The sequence below is a fragment of the Moschus berezovskii genome, chromosome 9 (assembly GCF_049115385.1).
Source record: "Moschus berezovskii isolate FMDL1 chromosome 9, NW_MosBer_1.0, whole genome shotgun sequence".
In the NCBI taxonomy this organism is placed as follows: Eukaryota; Metazoa; Chordata; class Mammalia; order Artiodactyla; family Moschidae; genus Moschus; species Moschus berezovskii.
The window spans coordinates 74,421,136-74,444,960 of NC_142468.1; the positions used below are offsets into that span (position 1 = coordinate 74,421,136).

Consider the following 23,825-nt stretch of genomic DNA (forward strand, 5'->3'; position numbering starts at 1 on the left):
AGTCTTTGTTCTTAACTATAAAAAGTACGTAACTTAATTCTAGGTACTGCTTGCCAATAGAATTTACTGTATTAGAATCATATTCCAATCAGTACTAGGGGAGAAAAGTATATATCATGTACCCCAGGCCTATTTACTAGACCAGGAAACTGAAGCTAACTGTGTCTGGCTTAAGCTTGCACAGCTCAGTGGCAGCAAATCTCAACTCTGAAGTTCAGTGCTGTCTTCTTTTATTCTAACTCTCATAACATTTCCACTTGGTTTAAAAGCAGATGTGGAATTGGAAAGTAAAACATAAAGTACCTTGATAAGACAACAGATTGGGTTATGCTACTTAGATTTGCTGTGTGAATATCTATGTCTCTCTTCGTTAAGGCTAAACTGATCTCTAAAAACTCTGCTAAGATATAAATAAGCAGAATTCTGAGGATACATACTGAGTCTCCCATATGTTATATTTCTAGTAAAAATTATCAAAAGCAGCACTATCAGCTCAGTTTCAGTTGGTCATTCACCTGTCTGAACAAGTATATAATTATTGCCCAAGTTATCTTCAGGGAAATGAGTGTATCATTTTTGCATGCCTGGTTTGGTTTACCCAACAGGCATACAAATACAGATTGGATAATTAAGGGAAGTTATAAAAACTAGAGAATGTAAAACCGTAATGAAACAGAAAACAACTATTAACAAAACTCTGCAGTGGAGGTGGTCAACCTTTTCAAGTCTGTATGTGCATCAGATTCAGCTCAGTGACACAGTGGTTTAAAACATGGAAAAATAAGATTTACACACATATTTATAATCTCTTCATCAGATCTAAACACTTCCTAGTGAGTTCAGCTTCTGTCCTTCTCAACTGAATCTTTTTATAAATTTACTGATGCAGGTCTGTTCAGATTAGTATCTAGTTTTATTTATTGCTATTGTTCACTTTTGCCTGATAGAGCTTTATCCATGCTATATATGCTTTTATGATTTTAAGAATCTTGTAGATATCATTTAATTAAACTTTTTGAAAAATAAAAAAAAAACCACGGGAATGAATAAATAGGTGATGAGTGCCATCTAGACAGGGTAAGCCCTTGGCACCTGCCCAAATACCTCCTCTATACACCTACCTGCACCCAAGTTCTTGTCTCAGGTTCAGCTTTCAGTGATTCAAACTAAAACACTACTTACATGGAGCATGTACTCTGAAATCAGATTGCCTAGCTCAAATGCTAATCACACATGTACTAATTTTGTGACCTAAGGCAAGTTACTTACACGCTGTCCCTGCCCCCCAGTCTCAATATTCAGTAGACTGTGAGGATATACATAGTATCTATTTGGGGGATACTGTCCTCTATGAGTCTCTCCTATTGCTACATATCTTAAGACCCTGACAGCCCTTTGTTCCACATTTCTCAAGCATTTTGCAAAGCAAGCAGCCATGCAAGACAGAGACAACATCTTCCTCAAGCAAAGCGTAGGCCTATTTACCACCCATTATAAAAGGTTCAGGTTTCCTAAGCTTAGGGTTCCCTTTCTACACGCTATATGCTTCTCTAGGGGATCTTCCCAACTCAGGGATCCGATCCAGGTCTCCTACATTGCAGGCGGATTCTTTACCAGCTGAGCCACCAGGGAAGCCCTTATATGATGGCATTCCCACATAATTTCAGGGCTGCAGGAACTATGCATACACATGTTGATGCTCACGCTGTGAGCTGAACTGTGAGTAATAAAGTCCTTTGTTTCTGACCCAGGAGATTTGTGTGTTCTGCCAGCATCCAAAAGCTTGCAAACAGAGCACAATTTCAGATCCTCTGCAGCTCTTGATATATAACAAAATTTAAAGATGAACTGTGTTAGATCATTGAAAATGTTTAGCACTCTTCTTGGCACTTGGTAAGCACTCAATAAATAGTAGCTCTAACTACATCATAACCATCAAACTATGAGTATGCCCATGGGAATGCCACAAAAATAAAAGTGTGTGTATGCTTGAATTCCCATTAGCAGAAATTCAATCCTGTGTGTTAAGTGTTCGTATATTTCCAGGAGTATACCTTTATACATTTCAGGTACAAATGCCCACAGGAAGGCTACTTATGAACTCATCTTTGCCATCAACATCTCAGTGACTACCAGTATCCGTTTCTCAGAGCAGAACCTTGGAGGGGAAGTCTTAGGACATGTTCATTTTATATGATTAGGAGAGATATTGTGAACATGAGCTGTTAGCCAAATAAACAAACCTGAGTAGGAGCCACAGGTCTTATCATGAGGATGGTATCCATCAATATCTATCTTGTTCATTACTATATTTCCAACATATAGCACAAGGCCTTCCAGGTGGCCTGCCTGCCAATGCAGGAAACATGAGACTGAGTCAATCCCTGGGCTGGGAAGATCCCCTGGAGGAGGGCATGGCAACCCACTCCAGTATTCTTGCCTGGAGAATCCCATGGACAGAGGAGCCTGACAGGCTACAGTCCATGGGGTTACAAAGAGTCAGGCATGACTGAAGCAACTTAGCACACACACACAGCACAAAGCCTGACACAAAGCAGAGGGTCAGCAAGTCTTTTTAGATGAATGATTGCTATTCCAGAGAGAAGTTAAGGGAGATTTTCTTTGCCGTCCACAAGACTTCTGAGTCACTCCAGTGTTCCCATCCTCAAATTATCCCCACCAAGCAGGGCAATCATTTTACCCACTACAAGGAGCTCCATCAAAAAATCTAAGATGAAAAGATAAAAAAAAATAACAAAACAAATTTTTGACCTACTTTGCTATGCATTGAAAGGCATACTTTGGCAGACAAAAAGGCTCAGTGCTATAGAATTGTCATCAGAGTTTCACTTAATATTTCAATGAGCTGAACAACTGACATCCTGGCTGAATACATGTCTTTTGTCGGTCTTGGTACTAAGCAAAAAAAAAAAAAAAAAAGTGGTATAAAAACTTGCCCTTTTGAAAAAACTCATAATTTCTTAAAACATAAATACATCCCAATTGCCACTTGGATTTGTACAAAGATGATTCCTGTCACTCTGCCTCCTTCCTTTCAAGCCAGCTCTTCTCATATTTTCCTTCTCCTCCCTCAGAGTTGGGTTCCAGACTCCTGTGCTGCTTCCTGGACTCAGAGCAGATCTTTCTGAGCCAGGACATGTCTGCCAGGACAGGCGGTGCCATTTTTAGCTATTTCTCTCCTCTCTTCTCCCTAATCCTTCCCAGAAAAACATTGATACATTTATTTTAATATTCCTTCTTTCCCTTCTGCTGGCAAAGTTTTCTCTATATCAGATAATTTTCTCTCTTTGTTCCATGCAATTCTTTTTTGTTTTCTCTTTATTTCCCCCTTTCATTTTCCTCTCTCTGGGGAGGGTTATTGACTGGGAACCCCAGGACCATCATGAGGCAATTCTAGAAAAGCAGGGGAGACTGGTAACATGATTCTAAATTGGGAGGGAACAACAGAAAACTGACTATCCTTTAAGCAATGTGGTATTTGCATTCCTTCTTTGCCAGCCTTTGAAAATAAGCATTAAAATTCTTTCCATCACATAGATGGAAAAACAAAGGACTGAAAGGCTAATTGGCCATACTAAGTCTAACAGAAGATAAATGGTAGCACCAAGACTTGGGCCCAGACAGTGACTCCAGGACCCCTGGTTACCCCCGTGCCTCTCCCTTGAGCCCAGATTTAAGAGATGAATGAGTTACCTAAACAAATGAAGGAGAAGCCAAGTTCTTCCAGGCAGAGGGCCAAGCATTATACAGAGACCTAAAGATGTGAACCAGCTTAACAAGTTTGGGGAATCACAGTGACCACAGGGAAGTAACCAGGAAAGAAAATAACTAGCAAACTTCAGAAACTCATTTATGACATAGCTGGGGAGTGGTGAAACACATAGAGTTCATATTCAGGAGATGATCGGTTGGAATGACAGCTCCATTTCTGGTGAGTGTGTTATTTAAACTCTCTAGGCAGCTATTTCCTCATCTCTAAAACTGGAACGAAACACATTTCACAGTTTAATAGCAAAGATTTTAAAAAGATAACATATGAAAAAGCTTGTAAACTGTGGCGTTCTATGCAAATATCTCTCTTCAATTCTCTCTCTCTGTAATGGAAAGTGGGTTCAGCACAGGGACTCACAAAACAACTGCAAAGTAAAGGACATTCCTGGGGCCTGGAAAAATCTTGCAGGCAGCCTTCAGTCCAGAAGTAATTTTTTTCTAGCCTGAAGTCTGGGAGGTTTATAAGACCTGTTCTAACCCAGTGGTAAAGAGAAAACGGTTTTGCCAAAGGCATTAGGCAAGCATTTTTCCACCAGAGGAAAGTTGTACCTTTGACCTTCAGCATTTTATGGATTTTAAGAAATATGATAAGAATTTAAAGACTAAAACGAAAAAAATACCAGGCTCTATATCTTAAAAACTGAACTTTGCAAAAATAACAAAGAACCTCCAGAATCTGTATGCATGTGTGCATGTGTGTGTTAGTCACTAAGTCATGTACGGTTCTTTGCGACCCATGGACTGTGGCCTTCCAGGCTCTTCTGTCCATGGAATTCCCCAGGCAAAAATACTGGAGTGGGTTGCCATTCCCTTCAAATCTGTATATTTGCTCTAATCCAATGAGCTAGGGTGCAAGGTCAGCTTAGGACACAGACTGGGGTAACAGCAAGGCTGATTAATAGGTGAAGAAATGGCCTGTGATGGAAGAAGATGCCAAGGCCAATGCAAGAGCCACTTCCCCCAACCACCGCTGGGTTTTAGTACATGGAATGATTTGGAGTCATTTGCAAGTTGTGTAATACTAGCTGGAAGAATGGAGAAGGAAACAGCAACCCACTCCAGTACTCTTGCCCGGGAAATCCCATGGATGGAGGAGCCTGGTAGGCTGCAGTCCGTGGGGTCGCTAAGGGTCGGACACGACTGAGCGACTTCACTTTCACTTTTCACTTTCACACATTGGAGAAGGAAATGGCAACCCACTCCAGTGTTCTTTCCTGGAGAATCCCAGGGACGGGGGAGCCTGGTGGGCTGCCGTCTATGGGGTCACACAGAGTCGGACACGACTGAAGTGACTCAGCAGCAGCAGCAGCAGCTGGAAGAAAGGTCAAGCTGTCATGTTTTGAGGGCCCTTCCCTATCTTCAGGCTCCACTCAAGGTCCCTCAGCAATAAACAGGCAACATCACTGCTCTCTTAGAGCTTATGTTCTGGGCCAGCTGGGTGGGGATAGAGAGTATAAATGAACTGAACAATTTCAGATAAAGTGCTAAGTGGCACATAGGAAGTGACTGGTAGTATTTGCCAACTGGATGGATAGATGAATGAGGCCTAGGATTCTCTCAAAAGACCACCTTTGTACAGTTCAGTTCAGTTCAGTCGCTCAGTTATGTCCGACTCTTTGCGACCCCCATGGACTGCAGCACGCCAGGCCTCCCTGTCCGTCACCAACTCCCAGAGTCCACCCAAACCCATGTCCATCAAGTCGATGATGCCATCCAACCATCTCATCCTCTGTTGTCCCCTTTTCCTCCTACCCTCAATCTTTCCCAGCATCAGGGTCTTTTCCAATGAGTCAGCTCTTCACATCAGGTGGCCAAAGTATTGGAGTTTCAGCCTCAACATCAGTCCTTCCAGTGAACACCCAGGACTGATCTCCTTTCAGATGGACTGGCTGGATTTCAGTAAAACCACCTGTCTTCATTGACAAAGCCATTTAAAGCAGTCAATCAAATTTAAGTCATTCAGCAAACAGTTCCTAAGTATCTAGTCTATGCCAGGCACTATGCTAGGGACACAAAGACAAAATATATCCCAGACACTCAACAACCCTTTTATTGAGAAATCAGCTTCTGCTTGTTCTATCTTCTACTGAATTTGCCCATTTTCAGACTCAGCCTGCATGTACCTCCTTCCAGGAGGGACATAAAAGACCTGATGCCTAAAGGTTTGCAGAGACTGGATGGTCCAGGCCTCCTGAGTAGGAGAAGCAGGAGGTGACATTTTCACAAGGCAGGTGGCTCCTTGCTGGAGTTTCCTATCCCACTCAGAATCTCATGTTGAATCAGCAGTGAGAATGAAGGTTAAGGATCAGGCAAGGCAGAGACCAATTCTCTCCCAAGCATGAGTCCACATACTATTTAATTTGTAGACAAGTGACCCAACCACAGAATGTTCTGGAAGCCTAAGATGTCTAGAAACCTAGAATGTTCCAGAAGTCTAGAAGTTTGCCTTCTATAAAAAGGAGTGGGAAACAATGACAGAGGAAGAATATCACTGGTTGCTATTTCCATAGAGCTGAGAAGAGTCCCATGACTGTAGTATAGGTCCCCATACCACTGGCTCTCTGAGCCTACAAACATGCATAGAGACACAAGTAATTACGATGGCTTTGGCCATCTTATTATTAATATTTAAGATATGTGAGGAAACAAATCCAGACAGTTTCTTCTCTAAATCCCATGGAACCTTTGGGGGAAAGCCTAATCTTTCTTGCCAAGATACAGAGCTTCTTCCAGGTGCTTGTTAATCCTCTTTTTTATTTTATTGTTTTGTATTGAGCTGACAAAACCATTTAATTTGTGATTTCAAAGTTGCAACCAGAAGAACACTGAATTTATGAGTTGTTTAAAGGTTTGGAAGGTAGAAAACAGCCCAGACAAGCAGCTAGAAAGACGAAGGAGGAAACACACGTGCTGAGAATGGAAAATAATCTACCCCCAGAGGCAAATGAAAAACATAATACAGAACAAAAAAGAACACATGGATCTACCTGAAACTTGCTGTGAATCTCTATTCTCAAAAAAAAAAAGTGATTTAATATGTAAGAACAAATGGATGTGTCAACTGAAGTTGCCTTCGGAAAGAAAGTCAATCCATAAATCCAAGACATAAATAAACAAGCCACCATCTTAGACAATATGCTTGAAAAACTGACAAGGCAAATCTGCTCTAAGTTGATAGGCTGAAGTTGGAAATGTGGCCCTGGATTCTGTTTGCTTTCTGCTGATTTGATAAAGATTTATGATGGCTGTCCTCCCCAACCTCCAGCCTTCCTCTCCCCACATTCATATACAGACACCCCACTCAGAGATCAGTGTGACTGCCTTTGTAGCAGGTTGAGATATCATGTTGAGGTGTCACTCGGGCCTCCTTGGGTCCTAAGAGTCAGCAGGTCAGTTTTTCTAGATAGGCTTTGGTGTGACTTCTTACCCTTTCCTCACTTTAAGTGGTGGGAAACTGTTTTTTATTTTAAATTTCCATGTATCTTCACAGGACATGAGTGAGAACAGTGACATGACTAATGTAAATTTTATATTCTATAATATCATTAGTATGGACTTTGATAACTCTCTTATTTTTGTTTTGTTTCAGTGATGGAGGAAGCCTGATTATGACTCAAGTTTTCCTTCAAGGTGGAAAATTCTATCATGAACCCTAGATTCAGGACTCTGAATGGGAACGTAGGCCCTTTTTTTGGATCCTGGGTAAGGCTGATATAGTCCTGAATAGATGGAAGGAGGAGGGTGGTCCCTGAACACAACCTTTGCCCCTCTAGATCAGTAGCTATGTTTCACACCTTAAGTAACAGAACAAACTCAGTTGTAACAGTCCTGTTCTAAAAATGAAGCTGAATGCTGTTCTAAAGAATGAATCCTGGAGGGGATAAAACAGACCACAAAGATGAGGCTTATCTTATCTTCAGTACTTAGTCCTGGCATGGAGGAGGTGTTCTATTAATAATATTTTGAATAACTGGAAGTACCCTTATCCTCATCGGTATATTTATGAAGCATCTGACAAAACACTAAAAATTGAAGCGAAAGTGAAAGTCACTCAGTCGTGTCCGACTCTGTGACCCCACTTTATTCAAGTTTCTCAACTTCCCTCACTAATGAATATTTTGCTAATGACAGGATGAACCTTCTGGACTATCCTGTGCCCAGTCCTTCCCTCTTCTTTAAAACCTGAAGGATCCCTCACCTGTGAGACCTGCACTGGCCTTGGTTTGGTGGCTCAGATGGTAAAGCGTCTGTCTACAATGCAGGAGACCTGGGTTCAATCCCTGGGTTGGGAAGATTCCCTGGAGAAAGAAATGGCAACCCACTCCAGTACTCTTGCCTGGAAAATCCCATGGACGGAGAAGCCTGGTGCAGGCAACTGTCCATGGGGTTGCAAAGAGTTGGGCACGACTGAGCGACTTCACTTTCACTTCACCCAGTTTGCAGATGGCTGTTGCCTTGCAGTGCCCTCCCATCATAGAGATCAGAGAGCACAAGCTCTCAAGTCTCTTCTTATAAAGGCACTAATGCCATTTGGGATGGTCCTGCCCCAATGATCTCATTACCTCCCAAAGGCACCACCTACTAATACAATCAGATTGGTGGGTTAAGATTTCAGAATATGAATTTTGGGGGGACAAGCATTCAGTCCATAACAGTGCCATCTGTCACTCCTATGGCCTTGAAAAATAGACTTTGTATGTATTTAATATTTTCATTTTTTACTTGTTTTAAGTTTTATAAATCTTCTGAATGTAGACAAGATTAAAAATGAGTAATGTCTTAAGTTGTTTTTCCTCTTTTTTGACTCTATCTCTTGACATGTTTCCTGTTTCTTTGCTGCAGCATCTCCAGCAAAGATGCTAAAGCATCTCCTTTTAGTTTTTGGTTTTTCTCTTCAGTTTTTAATAGCTCCATAAAGCCTCAGTCCTACCCAGCCCTACTTTGAGTTAGTCTGTCTTGTTACTTTTTGCTTTTGGTCAGTGGAAAGACTCTACAGCTTGTCAGGATATGTCTCTGTAGGATGGGAACTAGAGAGAAAATTCTGACAAGTGGAGTATTTATTTGATAAGCTCTCTCATGTGAAGTCAAATCCTCTCTTTGACTTATCAGGACAGGTGGTAGAGAAGCTTTTTAGATCTTTTTTCTTCCAGGAAACCTTGCACATCTGGAGCAAAAGCCTCCTTTCTTATCTTTTGCCATATTGTTCAAAGCTTCTAAGAAAAAAAAAAAAAGCAAAGAGAAAAATCAGTTTTCATCTAGAGATGGCTCCTTTCGGAAGCCCTGGACTGCAGAGAGATATTTAGAAGGCAGGAGGTCACTCTTTTGAAGTCCGACAGCTGTCTCTTTATCATATTGACAATTTCTGCCTGAAAAGAACATCTGAAAAACATATTTCCCAACATGAAAGTTGAGGCAGCCCTTTACCCTGACATCTCCCGCTCTGGTCTCTACAGGAGTGCCTCCAAACAACCCTCATGTTGTAAAGAGTGGCAGGCCCACTCTTTCCTTCCCATTCTGCTTCACAGCCTTTTGAAGGTCCCTTCTTATCCTCCTCTTTCTCAACCCCACTTCTGTAGGTGTTTTGAATTTTATACTTCAGAGATGAGAGGAAAGTCTAGTGTCTCAATGACAACATTCAAGTGGCATTTTGGCCCCTGCAGAAATGAATAAATCATCACATCCACTTTAAAACTGGGAACTGAGGGGGACTGTAGACCATATGAACTTTGGGGACCTCACTTGGAACCCTCAGTAAGGTTCTGAGTGATGCTTTAGGAAGACATTTTACATCTTGCCATGATCCTGCCTATAACCTTGAAAGGACATAGGGACACCATTTTCACTAGTCAGAAAACCCAGGAATGGGCCTCTCTGAAAAAAAAAAAAATTATGAAATAAATATTTAAATAATAACAACAACCAATTTTATTGAACATTTACTCTGTACCAGGTACTATAAAGTGTTTTTAGAAGCACTATCTCATTTAATCCTGCACCAATCCTATAATTTCTTCATGTACAGATAAGGAAACAGAAATAAGTACAGCAAACCAGAAGCATGTCTGTGTGTGTGTGTATGTGTATGCGTTGTTTGAAGTTGCCAACAAAATGGAAATGAAATGACTTGTCCATTAATAGAGAAATACTTAAGTATGTTTTTAAGTAGAAAACTATAATAATCATTTTAAAACAACTCTTTTTTAGCCAGACAGAAAGAAGAGAGGATCAAAAGAAATTTGGATACGATTAAAAGTGAACACATAGTAGGAGCTAGGAAGCCCAAAGTCTCTCAAAGAAAACTCTTGCCTCATTCTAGACCAGTTTCTTGGTCCTTAAGAAGCTTTCTGTATATTATGTCTTACTGGTCTGTCAAGCATAGCAACCTCTTTGGGATGCTGATGAAAGATCTAGTAAGGTGAACAGCTAGGGTGACAAATTTATCATCCAAATCAGGACTCTCTTAAGAATACAAGGGATGTTATCACAACTGCTTTGGGCAATAGGCACGACCCAGGAGAATGCTGAGCAGACCAGAAAGCATGGTCTCATGCACAGAAGACCCTCCAGAGAACAAGCCCCAGACAACCCCACATACAGCTGAGACTCTGGTTCCAGATCTGCCCTCCCTTGGCTCCAAGGCTCCATCCAGATCTAATATCCTGCTACTACACCTAGGTTTTCAAGTGTTGTGTCTCTTTTCTTCTCATCCCCAACTTATTTCAGGTACCCCTGCCCCAGCAAACTCCCTGGGGTTAGTAGCTCCTACTCCTGTCTCCAAGGGGGTGAGATCATTCTCCACCAAAGACAACAGAATCAAGGCCCCGTCTCACTCTCAGCCTCTGTGAATCACTATGCGACCACAGGCATCTGCGCAGACTCACAGCAGGGCAAACACAACCGATGCCTGGGCTCCATGAGGAGAGAGAGACTGGCTCACAACATCTTCTGCTTTGCTCAAGAAGACCAGACGGTCCTAAGCTCCAGGAGACTGAAGGAAAGCCAAAAACAAAAACAAAAAAAAAACACATGGCTGAGGAAATCCAGAAAGTAAAACTAACTTTATTCCACTCAAATTGTCTCCATCATTTGTCAGGAAGAAAGCCATGGCCCTAAAATTAAAACATCCTCTTTGAGCCTTTTTAAATGAAACATGCAGATGGGAGATTCATCCTCTCCTTTCCTTGCTCACCTGCCACCACCTGCCTCACATTAGTCACCAGAAGCCTTTTACGCAACATGAAATACAGCCCAGGAGCGGCCAGGCCCATTGATTCATGAACTATATTTGTATCCATTTTATAGGGTTCTAAAGAATCCCAATTTCATGGAGCAAAAAAGTCACTTAAAATATTGTGCAGATGATTTATTAAATCCTCCTCCCTTATCTTTCCAATGGTCGTTTCTTCTGCTCTGAGTTCCTTGGGTCAGTAGAAACAACTGCTAAACATTTTGTCCCAAACAGCAAGACATGGTAGAGCACTCTCTTATTCAGCTTGTCGTTCTCAGTTGCTTTAGTCATGTCCAACTCTTTGCGATCCTTTGGATTGTAGCCTGCCAGGCTCTTCTGTTCATGGAATTTCCCAGGCAAGAAAACTGGAGTGGGGTGCCACTTCTTTCTCCAGGGGATCTTCCTAACCCAGGGATTAAACTGACATTTGTGGCATCTCCTGCACTAGCAGGTGGATTCTTTACCACTGAGCCACCTGGGAAGCCAACTCAGCTTGTTACCCAGGTCAAATTATGTGAGTCAAATCTCGTGCCATGGGAAAGAACAGCTTCCTGTGAAAAATGCCCCACCTGGCAGCTTTAAGCAGTGTTTTCCCTGAGTTCTCATCCTAGTTGAGGTGGAGGGTGAGTTGAGGAGACATCAAAAGGACCCCAAGAACTTTGCTGTTCAACCCAGAGTCCCTTGCCTCTGTAGTTACACCCTCAGAGCAAGGTGGAGAATGGATGTGGTGCAGAGGGTCACGTTTAAGGACAGTCACCCTGGGTGGGGATTGGGGAAGAGGGACAGAGGAAGTAAGTGGACAGGCAAAGTGACCAGTGCTGTCCCTTCTCATATTCCAACCCCTGTGCTTTCTGAATAATCACTAACACAAATGACTGAGCTGTCCTCAGTATCTCTAGCTTTAACTGGGGACAGAGGAAGATTCACAGAGACATCTACAGGTCACAGTTGGAACTGGATTAAAATAAAGCATGGCTTATACTAACGTGTCAATACGCCAATTTGGACGATTCCATCAAAAACTAAGGTCAATTTACTGGCAGTTAATTGGACTAAATTGACTAGGAAACAATCTGTCATTTGTTTATCAGTATGAAAATTAATCAGTGTGAGGAGAAAAGAAATTGACATTTGTTGAGCATTTACCATGTGACAAACCCTGATTAACTCTACATTCAGATGCCATCTGATCTCAGAACAGGTCTCAGAGCTAAGAGGTATGAAATCCACTTCACAGACAAGCACGGCTTACACGTGTCAAGTAACCCCCTCAAGTTCCCACAGGGAGGAAACACAGTGGAAGAGAAAGTTTCAGACAGAGGTCTACATGGGGTCTGAGTCTACCCTCTCCGCTCTCCCACTACAGCCAGGAGCTTTCAAATGTATGAACTGACCAAACACGTGGCTACTGACAATCGGGTAAGTATGATGAGGTTCTATTTACTCACTCTTTCTAGTAGATGGGTAAAAGGGAAAACTGGTAGTTTTAGATAAATAGATGGACCATGTGAACTTCCAACTGCTGAGTAACAAGGAGAAAAATAATTAAGGTCTGATCTGCTATAAACCTTGGTCCAAAGAAACCATGTGGAGTCCCAGTGTTTAACACCCCACCTTTCTAGATAAAGGTGCTCGGTAATGTCTCTGTCTTCCATCCCCCTTCCTGGCCCCTCTCCAGGATGGCATCTGAATACACGAGTACACATGGGATCGGGCTGTTGTGCTTAAACTTTGCAGTTTTGTGGTAGGTGGGGCAGGGGCCCCAAGCTCTTTGGTCTTCTGCAGGTCCTGGTCACTGGTCTATTCACTTGCGGTTGTGCTATTCCTGCTGCTCCTAATGCCAGCAGCTTGTCCTCGGATTTCTCTTTCCATGCGTGCTCAGTCGCTTCAGTTATGTCTGACTCTTTGCAACTTTATGGACTGTGGCCCACCAGTCTCCTCTGTCCATGGGATTCTCCAGGCAAGAATACTGGAGTGGGTTGTCAAGCCCTCCTCCAGAGGATCTTCCCGATCCAGGGATCAAACCCATGTCTCCTGCATCTTCTGCGTTATAGGTGGATTCTTCACCTGCTGAGACATCAGGGAAGCCTCTCTTTAACCTCGATTTCTCTTTAAGTTTGGCCAGATGCAGTGGTGCCTCCTAGCTACTTAACAGCCTCACCTCCACTCTTGCTGGGATGCTTGCCTTGCTGGAGACCATGTGGCCTTCCTACAAATCTCACTTGAGCTCCAGACCAGTGCTACCCTGAGTCTCCCCAGACATACACACTGACATATGTAGATACACATTTGCCAGGTACCCCACTTAGCCTCTGGTAAGCTTGCCAGCCAACGCCTTCAGCATTGTCAGTGCTTCTTCTGGATGCACAACTACCCCTGGATACCTTCAGGCTAGGGTGGAATCTGGGTGAGACCCCCAGGGAATTCAGGCCCTCCCTTTATGTCCACATGAGACATGCCACAACTTTTCCTTTGATGTGGCTGCCACCTTCTCCAACACCAACAAAGAATATTCAATCAGTTCCTCAGACTTCTGCACCCACTCTTAGGTTTATTCAGCAGCCCAGCCAGCCCAGGCAAATGTGGGCCTTAATATTTTTACATAAGACAAAAATGAACTTGAATGTCAAGAGAGGCCTTAAAAGGTGTGTGTGTGGGGAGGGAGGAGTAGAAGTAGGGAACAATCTCAAAGACAGTGATCTGTGGGCTGAAAGATGACTGGAAGGGGAGGCAGGAAGAGGGCCCTTTGCATGACAGATGAACAAAAGTAGCTGGAGAGAGGGTAGGGCATAGGTTGTTTCTACTTATGTATTAGAGTGGCTTTTCCTTCTCAATTAAATTTTTATCTTTTTCTTACTACCAACAAGATAACCTCCTTCTAGGAGCCCTGCAACCGTCTGGGCACTGCAGGGCAACTGGGCCAACATAGAAATGAGCCTTTTTCTAGGCTGCCTCACCTCCCACCAAAGTCTCCCCAACTTCCCTCACCAGTATGTCCATTCCTGCTCTGTCTGCTCTCAGGACCCCAGAGGATTAGTCAACATACAGGGCCTACCCCTACCGGGTCCAGCTCCACCCTTCCCCCGCAACAGCTTCAACACTGCAGGTTGTATTTTGTGCCTGGCAGATCTCAAACAGAGCTTTGTCTTTAATTTTAAGCTGTTTAAGCTTCCAGATGTCTAATTTCAAATATTTACATCTTTTTTCCAACAAATCGCAAAAATACCAGATGTATAAATGTCCAGTATAGAAAATATCTTTTTTCTCAAAATGTAACTTTAAATTTCATTAAAGTAACCAAATGTTCCTAAGTATTTCCAAATCTTTGACTGCCTCTGTTTAAAGGTTCAAATAAAACAGTTTAGGCTAACATAGAAAGACCAGAAAGGCCCCTCCTAGGGGCTCAAGTTCTAGCATCATCTATTACTTGAAATGTCTGTCCCCCCTAAACCTTGGTGTTACGAGCTCAACATCTCATCGATTGAAACCAGCATCCTGTGTCCTCTGCACTCACCCACTCTGCTTCATCCCCACAAAGTACTACTCACAGAAGAATGTTGTAAATGCCAGCAGCTCTTCCCAGGCAGTCCAGTGGTTCAGAATCTGCCGTGCAATGCAGAGAATGCAGGTGTGATCCCTGGTCGGGGAACTAAGATCCCACATGCCGTGGAGCAACTGAACACACACACTGCAACTACAGAATGTGTGCCTCAATGAAAGATCCTGCATGACGCAACCAAGATCCCGTGTGCCTCAACTAAGACCCGGTATGGCCAAATAAATAAATATTTAAAAAAGAATGTTGTAAATGCCAGATTTTATTATTTCGGGGGATCCATTCATTCATTTAGCAAGTGTGTATTAAGCACCTACTACAGACTAGGCCTTGCTTGGGTTTTCAGGATTTAGCAGTAAACAAGGGAGAAAAAAGGTTCTCTGCCTTCATGGAGCTTACGTTCCAGCATAAATACTCAGATAATAGACACAATAAATAAGCCATTATAGACTGTGTCTCGTAATAATAAATGCACAGAGATTTAAACAAAAGCAAATAAAGGGGAAAGCAGAGTGCTGGGAAGAAAGTGATTTTCTAAACAGGCGACTCAAGAAGGCTTCACTGAGAGGTCTTTACATTAAGCAAAGTCTTGAAGGAGGAGTTGGAGAGAGGCCTGCCCCCCTACCCCTGCTCTGGGGGAAACATGTCCCAGGTAGAGGGAAGCAGCAGAGCCCCTCACGGAGGAACAGCTAGACCAGTGGGGCTGCAGCACAGTGAGCATGCACATGGGGAAAGATGACGCATGATCAGAGTTGTTGGAAGCTGGTTGTGCAGGCCAGTAGGTCAGTATGACAACAGTTGCTTTTACATAGAGTAAACTGGGAGGTTGCTGCATGCAGGCTTTGGAGTAGAGGAGTAAGTCTGACTTACGTTTTAGAAGACCATCTGGCTCCTGGGTTGGAAAGAGGCTAAAAGAGGCAACGGTGAAAGCTGGATGACGAATTTGGAAGTTATCAGAATTACCCAGGATAGAGCTGGTGGCTGGAACCATTGCAGGGTGATGGTGAGTTTATGGGTATGTGTTGAAGGTCTGCCAACAGGGTTTACTGATGAACCAAATGTAGATGTAAAAGAATGGGAGGAAGCAAGGATAAAACCAGGTTGGGGGCCTGCGTAACTTCAAGGTTAGCGTTTCACTTACTGAGACTGGAGAGGAGAGCAGTAATAACAACAAGGTTCAGGAAAGAAGCTCAGGTTGCATGTTAGGCAGGTGAATTTCTCCCTGGCTGTGTCCTTCTCTCTCCAGGCCCTTTCTCTTTGCCCTCTTTCCCAGGACTCCAACTACCGACATTGAGCTACTAGACTAGAAACTCCAAGGTTCCCTTTTTTTTTTTCATCATATGCCAAAGAACAATTCAGTTCTTTCCATGTGATGAAAAAACTGAAGAAAGCAAGTTCTCAAATTAATTACAAGAAACATCAGTGTTTTATTCTAAGCTTGCTGCAAGTCACACCAAAGAATTTGATCTTGGGAGAAACATTTGTGGAAAAGAAGAAAAAGAAAAGGAAAAAGAAAGAGAAGGATGCAGAAGAGGAAGAAGGGAGAAGTTACAAGAAAGAAGACAAAGAGGACGATGAATGAATACAAGTCTGGTTGAAACTGTCAGCTTGACACTGTCTGTTAGCAGGGAGGTGGCTAACCAGCCTTCCAGACGAGGTCCTCCTCTCAGTAACATCAGTCCTGCATTTGACTGGAATGCTAATTACTTCCCATAAGAGGGCTGGTGCCTTTTAAACTAAGCAAGAAGAGTTCTGTCCATGGCAGGATTTGAGACTATGTTCTTTCTCATTTGCTTCCCTTCTTTCTATACACAACCAATAAATTCCAAATTCTGGCTAAGTGATGAGTGCTACGCTTTCACTGCGATGCACAGAATGACAACCATTTCTTTGTGTCTAGCCATAATATCTTTCTTCTGTTATGCTCTAAAAGAAAGGTTTTCACTGACATCATATTATGGTACCACTTCCTCACATGTTATTCTAAGTGGCATCAATGCCCTCGAACCTACATTTTTGTGCACTGAGCCCCACTGACTGTGGGCTCTAGAATAGGAGTCTGGTCAAAGAAGTAATGAAAGTACCAGCAGCTCAGAGAACCAATCATGCTGGCATGGTTTTATTTAGGCTTTCTTGAAAAGAGAATTCTAACATACATAAAAAGTAGGCAGACTTGTATGATGAACTTCCATGTACTCATTACCCAGCTACAACAACTGTTAACTCAGGTTGACTGTATTCACCTATCTTCCCACCCACTTATATTCTTTTTGTATTATTTTGAAGTAAATCCTAGACATGGTATCAAGTTAACTGCAGATTTTTCATTATGTATTTCTAAACTGTAAGGTTTTTAATATATAAACTAAATACCATTATCAACATTTAAGAATTAACAATAATTTCTTAATTTCACTAAATTTCCAGTAAGAATTAAAATTGTCAACTTCCTTATGAATATCATAATTTTATTTTATAGTGAGTTTGTTTGAACTGGGATCCATAAAAGGTCTACATGCTTTGATTGGTTTGCTAAGTCTTTGAATGGTTTTTATAGGTTCCCCCTTTCTCTCTCTCTCACCTCGCAATTTGTTTGTTGGAGAAACCATTTGTGGTCCTGTAGAATTTCCCATGGTAAGGATGTTACCATCCCTCAATGACATCGTTTACCATGCTGTTATTTAGTTGCTCAGTCACATCTGACTCTTTTGCAAATCCATTGACTGTAGACCAGCCACGGGACTTCCCAGGCAAAAAACTGGAGTGGGTTGCCATTCCCTTCTTCTGGGGATCTTCCTGTCTCAGGGATCAAACCTGGGTCTCCTGCATTGGCAGACAGATCCTTTACCACTGAACCACCAGGGAAGCCCTATTTTATCACATATTGCCTATTAATTAGTAGACAGATCTAGACACTATTGGCTTTTTTAAAAATCACATTTGCACTCTACATTAGTTCTGATGATCCATTATGAAATCTTACTATTCCTCACAGCATCGGATTTCTCTTTCATGTTTTTTAAATCCTGCAATATTCTTTTAAGGTAAGAAATATTTGATACTTTTATTCCAAAAGGACTAACCACCTTAAATCAAATATTAAGAAAAAATTATTATTTTAGAACAAAAATCTGATATGAACTTTTGGTACAAAAGTTACATTCATATTGAGAATAAAAATTGTCCCAAACCTGGTCTAAGGCAGAACTTTTTTACATGATATAATTCACAGCCTCCTCTGGGATATAACAGGCATTGCTGTTAAAATGCTTGAGCAATTTTCTGATAGAGCTAAATAAGATTAAGGACCTCTGGGAAGCCAGGGTTACCCACCCAGCTGACTGGCTAGCCTAATAATCTTTAACCAGACATTATTTTTTCCTTATATTTGGTTTAACAATGATTAACCATTCACTTTTCTTACACTGACAGAGTCCTTAAAGGACTTGAATCAGCACATTGAAAGGTCTCATCCCTTGTGACTAGCTCGAAATAGTTTTGGCCTGGTCTTTTAACTCATTTGTCTAAGAAGTTGTTTTAACATCATTTAGGAAGAAACATATATTTTTTACTGCTTTGTGTGGCTACGAATTTTCATTGAAAGGTAGTAAGTATATATGAATGTATATACAAGAGTCTTTAAATTAATGGAAAATTAGTTTTTTTGAAAGTTCTGAGTACTTTGATTTGACTTATGGAGAGAAAACTCTACTTTGGAAAACATAATTCAAACTTAACTGCTATTCTTAAGTAAAAGATCTCCCTTCAGGTTCTTTCTATGAGCAAATTGGTGCCTTGGACATCAGTTCCAAGGGCCTTGAGAAAACATCTCCCGATAAGTGGAAACTGGTTTAACATTATGATGTAATTGTTGTATCAGATGTATCATGGATAATATACAGACTCAAATGAATTTAATAGGTGAAGACTGAGTTGCTAAAAAGTGAACTTACATCTGCATTTAAAAATATATATATAAGCCCAATGAAAAGTAAAGATGCATGCTTTATAAAGTTTTAAACTTGATCATAAGTAAAAATTGAATGAAAATATAATAAAAGGATAGGTTATACATTAAAATATGTATTTTTAAAATTATTTATCATGTCTGTACAATTTTGCTGACACTATCTGCAAACTCTTTTAGTAACCAAGGAAAAATATACAACCTTCCAAATGCATATATTACAGCAGAGTTGAGCCCATAGTCCTATGTCTTTCAGAATGCTGGACTGTGTCAAATGGCTCACCTCAACCCCTGTGCTATGCTCAGTCTCTGTCACGTCCAGCTCTTTGTGACCCCATGGGCTGTTACCTCACCAGACTCCTCTGTCCATGGAATTTTCCAGGCACGAATACTGGAGTGGGTTGCCATTCCCTCCTCCAGAGGATCTTCCTAACCCAGGGATCAAACCTACATCTCTTGCGTCTCCTACATTGGCAGGTAGATTCCTTACCACTATTGCCATCTTAAACCTGCAGACCTTAAGGTCTGAGCAGAGCTACCAAGGGTAGGAGGGTAGGTTGAACATCACCTGATCTTCAAGGATTGACCAGCTAGAAGTCTGTATATAGGATTTTATGCTGATATGCAAAATAGCTGGCCCATTCTGGGAGCCAGCTCAGGTACTTTATACTGGATCTGCTTTCATTATCCCTGAGTCTACATCAAAAGAGAACAGGACTCTAGGGGACACAGGGAATAATAATAACTATTTCATAGAATTTTTAGGATTAAAAGCAATGGATGTATATAAAGTACTTAGCACAATGTTCAGTGGACCGGGAGAGACAATATGTTGTTAATACATTAAATTATTAATAAATGCATTAGATATTAATGACCATATTAAGTTAATAATATTTATTAGATCCTTTTCTGTCCCAGAAAGTTGAGAGGTCCACTTGTGCTCCAAGTCAGGAACTAGCAATGAAGAAAGTATGATGTAACCAAAATAATTGTGTCTGCAGTGCTTTATAAACTACTAAAAGCTTTAACATGCATTACTGCACTTGAACCTCAGCTCAACCACAACCACCCAAAGTGCTCTGTGAGACACGAATTAGTACTTTCAGTTCACAGATCCCTGGGAACCTGGTGAAGAAGGATGTGATATGGCAGCCACACTCCTAGTGGAGACCTGATTCTGTGGGCTCTGACTTTCAGATAGGTCACATCCACAGTCTCAGTTGTGGACCTCAAAGCACAAACCAAACTCCTCTCCTCCACTGTCATACCCTAGAGATCAACCTCCTTCATGAGACATGTCCTATAATTAGAGAAAGACTTAGAGGGGTCTCTCCCTTCTAGTCCCTTACCACCCCCTCAACTTATGGAGGATCTGAAAACAGGGTTATTTGATCTTGAGAGAGAGAAGCAGACTTTTTGGACTTTCAACTAAGTCGAGGCCTCCCTCCACAGCGCACGGTTGTAAGATTCCAATGTGGGTGACTGAGTACAGAGATTTCCAGTACACCAGACTTCCAGTGCTAAATCCAGGAAAATCCCAGGTAAACCAAGATGAGTCAGTCACCCTAATCCCAAGAAAAATCAACACCAAACTCCACAGACCAAGAGTGCAAAAGACATTCGCTGTCAGAGCTGTAGGAAACCTGCTGCTTAGCACACACTGTAGAACTCCAAGGTTTACCTGGAGTGAGAACTTTACATGTTGTGAGCTCTCAGCTCTCCAAAGGAGGCAGAGAGGAGGCTACAAAACATTTCTCTGCAGGGCCCCTGTCAAGAGGTTGGCAGTGGTGCTAACCTCCCTCCGTGCTTTAATTGTACTCTTTCTGAGGTTTGTCAGGTGTGTCTCAGCATGACTGGGTGATCACCCAGCTCAGGCTCCCCCTCTGAAGCAGGTGTCTGCAGGACCACCAAGCAGATCTGCTACAGCTCCTTTAAAACAGCTGCAATGAGAAACTGTGTCACCATGTAAAGGAGAGGGCACCATCTCCAAACCTCTCCTTTTAGGGAAATCTAAAAAAACTCTTTTGACACAGAGTTTTTAAACTTTATGCATTAAAAAAAGAGTGACAGCCTTTCTTTTCAATGCTGATCCCCATTTTAGAGCCTGTATCCAGAGCTCATGGTACATTTCTCTTCCCCTTTTGGATCTAGAGTATATAAGCTCACTGCAGTATCTCTAGAATATCTGTATCTAGGGAGAAAAAATCTCTAGAAGTAATGCTGAATCATAAAGCTGCACAGCAGCACCTCAGTTCACATCCAGAAAATCTGCTTCTCTCTTCCAAGACCAAATAACCCTGTATTCAAATTCTCCATAAATTGGGAGCAGGGGAGGGAAGAGAAGGGGAAAATCCCTCTAAGACTTCCTATAATTACAGGACATGTCTCATTAAAAAGGAATACAAATTAAAAAGGCATCAGAGAGAAATGCAGTTTCATCATCAATGTGCCTACCAGGGGAGCAACCTTCACAAGACATGGGAGGTTAAAGAGCTATCGGACAAATCTGGAAGCCAAAGCCCCACGGAGACCCTAAGACCATAGGGCATCTTCCAACCAACCATACTATTTGACTACTTAGAAAAATAGCTATCCACAGAGGGGAAATGGCTATATAAGCTTTGAAGAGAGAGTTCAGTGACATAGTCCACTTACCATGTGAAACCCTCTTATGGTATAAAGAGGCAACCTCAGCTGAGATCAATGACTCAGTGTGCCAGGTATCTTCAGCACCAGCCCTCCAGATACACTTTCCACCCTCCCCAACCTTCTCTGTCCCCTGAGAGTTTGACTTATACTCTTTGCATCATTCCAGCTCCTTTCCCCTCTGCCTCTTGATTGGATTCACATATGAGGAGATGTTTGCAAGAGATGGGTTGGAGACATGAGGACGGGAGAAGAAGCAGAGTGAGGCCAGAGACTCTTCCTTGTGCAACCAAGGCTTGGCAGCAGCTTCTCTCCTCAGGAGAAGTCGAGAACCCCCACCGTACTAGGTGCAGCTCTCAGACTGCTGGTAGCTGTTTCTTCCTCTGCCCCTACAAGCCTATCGCTGGGAAAGATTCCCAGCTGTTGCTAAGATTCCCTGGGGATATTTCACCACCCTCTTTTGGTTTCCCTTAAACCTGCCACATCCTTATAAATAGCCTCTTTGTTAAATTCCCCTAATAAGTCCCTTTGAATGTGCCTTTGTTTCCTGTTGGGACTTTGACTGACATCCTCAGCATATCAAGGATGGTGCTAGTCTGCACAGGGCATGCAGCAAAGTACACAAGCCAACAGCAAACAAGAGGTTAAGTGTTACGACTACCTTCCTCCTCTTTCCCAGTTTCAGCTATCAGCCAAGGAATGGATACAATGAAGGAAGAGTTTGGTAATAAACAAGGGCTGTAGGGAATCTTTCAGAGATTCTGTCCCAGGGTCCTAAATTTCTGGCTTTAATGACTTCTGAACGAAATGTCCAGAGGAGCTTTTCTGAATACAGTTAAAAGGGTCTCGAATACATCATCATTTTGCTGATCCTGAAAAAACTTGCTAACCCTCTCTTTTTCTAACAAAGCAGCACATCTGGGTTTCTATTACTGTCTTAAAACTGAGTGGGACAGTCAGACAAACCGGGAAAAAAATGGAAACTTTCAGGGTCTGGGAGGTGTTAAGAGATCCATACAGGAGGTCATCATAGCCAGAGGATGACTGTCCTAAGAAATGATACAAGAGTCTAGGAAATGGGGCTGAAACAAAACATTTGGCTAAAGGAGAAAGGGTAGGAAGACAGCGTAGACTCCGAGGACTAGAGAGCACGTGTCTATCTGGGCAGGCACAGAGCAAGCAGTTAGCAAGAATGTTCACTAGAGGCAGTCGGTGGGGTCAATGAAAGTCAATGAAGTCAGCAGCTGATATCATGTCCCCATAGGGCACCTAGCCCAAGGAAAATAAGAGGAAAATAGCTAACGCTCATTCTAATAGAGCCAACAAAGATGAGATGGCATGAGGCACCTCACTGGACCCATATAAAGCCCACATTAAATTCCCATTTCTGAACAAGGAAGGCCCACCGGTGTGGGGTTAGAAACCCACTGCCAGAGCCAGAGGGATAGAAATAAAGCAGACATTGCAGCTAAATTGGTGCCATAAACAAAGTTGGTGTTGAAATGTATTCGTCTACCTAACTAGACAAAAGAGCATAGAACTAAAGATTTCTTTCCGGAGAGTCTTTACAAAAATAAACAGTATTCTTATCTTATATTCAGTATGCATTTAAGTAAAACTTCAAAACACCCAATATTTCTCCAAATATGATATATCAAAGAGCAAAGGGAAGGAATGAATTCCTGCCAGAGATCTGACTGGGTATTTTCTATGCAACTTACAGGTAAGGTTCTGAGTTGATATTTTCTTCCTCATGTCAGTAAAACTCTTCTTTACCCCCTCCCAAATAAGCAATCAAATATAGTTAGGATGACAGTCAGCAGGCAGCTGAAGCTGAAGAAGCAAGCAGTTGAAAATACATGTAAAACAGGTGTGTGGCACAAAATTAACAAGCAGAAATATGTACTCACTGAAGATAGAAGACAAAATAATTCATGTCTCCTAAGTGAGACATGAATTTTAGTCATGTTGGGAAGGAAGAGCAAGAGCGAGACACTTGAAGGATCTCACTTCTTAAAACGAAAGGAAATTTGGAAATTTGATCTTTCTCAAGAGTCTGACCTTAACCATCACAGCTACATAAATGTAAGGAGTTGAAAACTAACATGTGCGTGCGTGCCAAGTCTCTTCAGGCATGTTAGACTCTGTGCAACCCCATGGACTGTAGCCCCCCAGGCTACTCTGTTCATGAGATTCTCCAGGCAAGAATACTGGAGTGGGTTGTCATGCCCTTCTCTAGGGGATCTTCCTGAACCTGGGTCTCCCACACTGCTGGCAGATTCTTTACCATCTGAGCCACCAGGGAAGCCCAAAACCTAACATGCCACCTATTACACTGGCTTTGTGTTAACAGAAAGACAGTACTTCTGTTGACCAGAAAACAATTTGTTTCTCAGTTGTTACATGAAACAATTACATGAAACATTTTCTTTCCTGGAATTCTGAATTCAAACATATATATGTTATGTTAAATATAATTTATACATAGTATATATAAACATATAAATATCTATATATCTACACACATTTATAATTATAAAATGAATGTCTAAAAAAATGAATGTCTGTGTCTTTATATATCTATACTCATTTTATTCAGTCATTCATAAAAGAGTAATTGACTATCATGTTCA

The 23,825-nt window shown here is 41.9% G+C and overlaps 2 long non-coding RNA genes across 2 annotated transcripts in view; one reads left to right on the forward strand and one right to left on the reverse strand.

Moving 5' to 3' along the window:
* The window catches only part of LOC129562671 (uncharacterized), a 143,540-nt gene that overhangs the window by 61,190 nt on the left and 58,525 nt on the right, over positions 1 to 23,825 (reverse strand). The window lies entirely within an intron of this gene.
* Positions 3,867 to 8,461, forward strand: LOC129562670 (uncharacterized). Its single transcript, XR_008687242.2, has 3 exons — positions 3,867 to 3,952; positions 7,382 to 7,494; positions 7,924 to 8,461. It is a non-coding gene; the product is annotated as an uncharacterized LOC129562670 (long non-coding RNA).